Below are 5,803 nucleotides of genomic sequence, written 5' to 3' on the forward strand. Positions count from 1 at the left end.
GTTCGTGGACCTGATTGAAGAATCGTTCGTTCATCAGTTCCTGGGATATACAACAAGAGCAGAGTTATCTGTTGGTGTCCATAATCTCGTTTCGAGATTCAAGGTAAAAATTTAATTGTTATTTAAGTTTTACACGCACAATTTAATCGTAAAGTTTTGATACCCATGATATGGAATCGTTCCATATAAAATTTTAAAACTTCCGCTGCACCGGGTATCAATTCTGATTGATCTGAACACCGTTTCCAACAGTGGTATCAGAGCCAGGTTGTCGCTCAGATCAAACGATTAAATTAATCGATTGTACAAAATTTTTGGCCTCGGTTTTTGAAACAAAATAGAAATTTTAAAATTAAGATTTGATTGGGCGGGCAGCGATCGTCGCTGCCCTAGGGGCAGCGACGGGCTGACCGGCCCGGGATTGTCACGGGCGGCCCGATAAAAATTAAAATATTTTTAATTAAAATTTTGATTTTTAAAATTCTAATTTTGGTCCGATCGAAAATTGTTTTTGATTGGTCCATGAGGCGTCGGATCGAATTGTTCGAGTCCGAAAATTTTAAAATTGATTTTTGGATAAATTTGAATTTTTGGAAAATTTATAGATTTTATCCGTTAAATCAGATTTTATGAAATTAATTATTTTTGGTACAATTGATGATAAGATATGATCTTATGGAAATATTGAGTAAAATATGATTTTATGTATAAAATTGGATTTTATATGTAAAATATGATTTTATTTGATAAAAAGGTAAAATATGATTTTGTATGTAAAATAAGATTTTATATATGGAATATGATTTTATCCTTTTTAATTTAATTGTCACTGCATGTTATCCAATAAATTAATTTTTGAATTAAATATTATTGGATAAGGATGATCGATTGCCATGACCAATTTTGTAGGTGTATGTTAGGAAATTTACATTTGTTTTATTGTTGTTGGATTTATTAATGGGTCTGGTTTATGGCCCAATATGAATTATCATATGTAATAAAAGTGGGCCTGGTTTATGGCCCGTTCCCACCCCTTAAATATGTATCCCCTACTTGTCATCGTTATTTATTGTAAATACATTAGACTTAGTGGGAGATAGAGATTTGAAGACAAGGTGGGCCCAGCAGACAATAAAGACAGAAGAAATGTAAATTGGAAGCTCAATGTAATAGGATTGCATTGCATACTTGCATATTACCTAGGATTGGACTTAGACTCGTGATTGGCAACCACGGGTCAATTAGTAATGGAATCGATCATCCTAAAATAATATATGATATTATTGTTGTATGCATGTTTAGACTAAATTGTATGAATCCCGCAAGCATACAGAAATATGCATGATGAGACAAATTTTCAAAATAAAATCCCTCATTTTAAATGTGATTTAAAATTGATATCAAGATAAACAAAAGGGAATTTTAAATATTGTTTAAATATTCCTACCTTCCATCAACGATCAATGTATGTGATGCTACCCGCGAATACGGTCCGGCTCATATTATTGGGGGGGCCCGTTCGTCGAAAAGCTGTACATTGGATTGACACATGTTGTAAGTTGGGTGGAACTCCCATGAGATTGGCTCATATTATTGGGGATCTACATGGCGACCGTCCATCACAACTTAATATTGATGGGTCATATTGACATGTCACAATAAACGGCGTCATATTATTGGGCTCTTATTGGACATGAGGTAAAAACGTGGAGGTTGCTTTGGAAGCAATTGGGCTCTACCTTTTGAAAATTATGGTTGGCTGATATTATTCGGGACTATGATTTGTCAATTGGATTCCATGTTCTCACTAAGGAAAAAGTTTCCCGTTTTCACTAGAGGGTGGTGAAATCGTTAAAATAGTGGGAGTGTAATTCATAAAATTAAAATTCGCCATATTTTATGTCTTAGTGAATTAATTAAACAAATCACTTATTATTGTCTGTTTCTTTTTCAGTATATCATTACAATGAATTCACGTAGTCCACTATTTGCAATTCTCGAACAAAAAAAACTCACTGGCGCAAACTATACGGAATGGTTCCGTAAGTTAAAGATTATTCTCACTTCGGAAAAGGCTTTCTACGTGTTAGAGAAGCCGCCCCCGAAGGAAGCCCCGGCTAATACAAGTTCGGAAGAGTTGGCCAAACTTGATTTATGGTGGGACCATGATATCAAGGCCAAATGCTACATGCAGGCTTCGATGTCTGATGAACTCCAGAGGCGATTTGAGGATGCCATGAATGCTGCTGACATTCACAAAGCACTCAAGGAGCTATTTGGAGCTCAGTCAAGGTCAGAGAGGTATGCCACTGTCAGAGAGCTCATGACAAGCCGCATGCGAGAGGGGACTTCTGTCCGTGAGCATGGGGTGCGCATGATTGGGCTCATTGAAAAGTTGGTAACACTCGACTTGACTTTGGAGCATGAACTCAGCTCAGACTTGATACTCCTTTCACTTCCTTCATCGTATGATGGTTTTGTGGTGAACTTTAACATGAACAAGATAGAGGCCACCCTTGAAGAGATGGTCAATATGCTTGTCACATATGAAGCCACACTAAAGAAGGATAAACCGGTACTCTTGGTTGGGTCCTCTTCTAACTCGAAGAAGGGGCCAAGTGGAAAGGGTAAGAAGCGTTCTGCCCCGCCCAAGAAGAGTGTACCAAATAAGAAGGGGAAGGCCAAGGTTTCATATGAGAAGAAGGATGAAAACGTTTGCCATTACTGCAAGAAGCCCGGTCATTGGAAACATAACTGCAAGGAATACCTCGATCAGTTGCGAACTGAAAAGGGTATGTTTTACATTGAAATAAATGTTTCGCTTAACACTTCTTCTTGGGTATTGGATACCGGATGTGGATCTCACATTTGCAATGATTTGCAGGTGATGACAAGAAGTCGTAAGCTAAGGATGGGTGAGACCCAGCTAAGGCTCGGGAATGGTTCAAGAGTCGAAGCCAAAGCTATTGGAGACATTTATTTAATTTTGCAGAATAATTTTAAGTTATTTTTGAAAGATGTTTTATATGTTCCGGATTTGGTCAAAAACATTATTTCTATTTCTATGCTTGATAGAGATGGTTTTTCTTGCAATTTTGTGAATGAGATTTGCAATATTTACAAGAATGAATGTTTGATTGGAAATGGACAACTTGAAAACGATCTATATAGCTTAAAATTAAAAGACGTTTCAATTAATTATGTTGATAAACCGGTAACAACAAATAAAAGGAAAAACGATAGTCAAAACCCGGCAAACCTTTGGCATGCTAGGCTAGGTCATATTTTCTCAAGGAGGATGAACAAGCTAGTGGGAGAGGGCATGTTTGATATGTCTGATATTAACTCTCTACCTACTTGTGAATCCTGCCTAAAAGGAAAAATGACTAAATCTCCTTTCAAAGGGAAACCTGAGCGTAGCCAAAACCCGTTGGATTTGATCCATACGGATCTTTGCGGTCCATTTAGGATTGGTACTAAATATGGCAACACCTACTTCATTACCTTTACTGATGATTATTCAAGGTATGGGTATTTATATTTAATGAAATATAAGTCTGAAGCATTTGAAAGGTTCAAAGAATTCAAGGCTGAAGTAGAAAACATGCAAGGTAAAAGTATTAAAGCACTTCGATCGGATTGAAGTGGAGAATACTTAAGTACCGAGTTTTTGGACTATCTAAAAGAGAATGAGATTCTCTCTCAGTGGACTCCTCCTATGACACCTCAGCTGAATGGTGTCTCGGAGCGTCGCAATCGAACTTTGTTGGATATGGTTCGATCCATGATGAGCTTCACTGAGCTTCCACCTTCGTTTTGGGGCTACGCGCTTGAAACGGCAGTATTGTTGTTAAACAACGTCCACACTAAAGTAGTAGATAAAACACCATACGAGTTATGGAATGGCAAAGCTCCTAAGTATTCGTACTTGAGGATTTGGGGATGTCCTTCTTACGTGAAGCAGACAGTGGAAGATAAGTTGGATAGTCGATCCTCCTTATGTTATTTTGTGGGGTATCCGAAGAATTCAATCGGATATTATTTCTATCATCCTAATGAAACAAAAGTGTTTGTTTCAAGGAATGCCACCTTCTTGGAGAAGGAGTTCTTATTGGATAAGAAAGGCAAGATGATGGAACTCGAAGAAATTCGAGAAGAACCCGAGGTGCAAAATAACGATCCTACACCTCAAGATTCATTGCAAGACACGCCTATTTCTAGGAGATCCGAAATGACTTCTAGACATCCTGTTAGATATGGTCTTCTTCTTGAAGGGGATCAAGGTGATCCCGACATTGGATGTGATCCAAGAAATTTCAAGGAAGCAATTTCTGATGTGGATTCAAATTTATGGCTTGAAGCTATGCAATCGGAAATAGACTCGATGCATACTAACCAAGTTTGGTCTTTAGTAGATCCTCCCGATGGAATTGTTCCAATAGGGTGCAAATGGATCTACAAGAGAAAGCTTGGGCCTGACGGAAAGGTACTGACCTTCAAGGAACTATTGGTGGCAAAAGGTTATACTCAAAGACAAGGAGTTGACTATGATGAAACCTTTTCACCAGTCGCAATGTTCAAGTCCATAAGAATTTTTATTGCCATAGCAGCATGGTATGACTATGAGATATGGCAAATGGATGTAAAGACTGCTTTTCTTAATGGAAACATTAAGGAAGAGATCTATATGATGCAGCTTGAGGGATACACATCCATGGGAAGCGAGCATAAGGTATGCAAGCTTCAGAGATCAATTTATGGTCTCAAACAAGCATCAAGAAGTTGGAACCAGAAATTTGATGAAACAATAAAGGATTTTGGATTCATCAAAAACCCGGAGGAACCGTGCGTGTACAAGAAAGTAGTTAAGGATGCGGTAACATTCTTAGTACTTTATGTTGATGACATTCTACTCATGGGGAATGATGTAGGGATGTTGCAGTCAACAAAGATATGGTTATTAGGTAGATTCTCGATGGAGGATTTGGGTGAGGCCTCCTATATTCTAGGGATACAGATCTATAGAGATAGATCTAAGAGAATGATAGGACTTACTCAATCAATCTACATCGACACCATATTGAAAAGGTTTTCAATGGATGGGTCCAAGAGAGGACATCTACCTATGTGTCATGGAGTTTCTCTATCCAAGTCTATGTGTCCTAAGACTGATGAAGAGATAGAGAAGATGACACACATACCATATGCGTAAGCCATTGGTAGTATCATGTATGGGATGATATCTACCAGACCGGATGTGGCCTATGCTCTGAGCGTCACGAGCAGATATCAAGCCAATCCCGGTCAAATGCATTGGAAAGCCGTGAAGGATATTCTTAAGTACTTGCGAAGGACTAAGAATGTATTCATGGTTTATGGAGGAAGAGAATTGAAGTTGGAAGGCTACACCGACTCTAGCTTCCAATGTGACGTGGATGACTCGAAATCAACCTCTGGATTTGTATTCGTGCTCAATGGCGGTGCTGTCTCTTGGAAGAGTTCCAAGCAAGACACCACAGCGGATTCCACCACTGAGGCATAATACATTGCAGCATCAGCTGCTGCTAAAGAGGCGGTTTGGATAAGGAAATTCATCCAAGAGTTGGGTGTAATTCCTGAAGCTGTTGGTCCAGTCCCGGTGTACTGTGACAACACGGGTGCCGTTGCTCAGGCAAAGGAACCAAGGTCTCATCAGAAGTCCAAACACGTACTGAGGAAATACCACATCATCCGGGAGATCGTGGAAAGAGGAGACATCACTGTCGAAAGAGTGGCCTCTGCAGACAATATTGCTGATCCGCTT

Source organism: Henckelia pumila, chromosome 4 (assembly GCF_033568475.1).
Source record: "Henckelia pumila isolate YLH828 chromosome 4, ASM3356847v2, whole genome shotgun sequence".
Lineage (NCBI taxonomy): Eukaryota > Viridiplantae > Streptophyta > Magnoliopsida > Lamiales > Gesneriaceae > Henckelia > Henckelia pumila.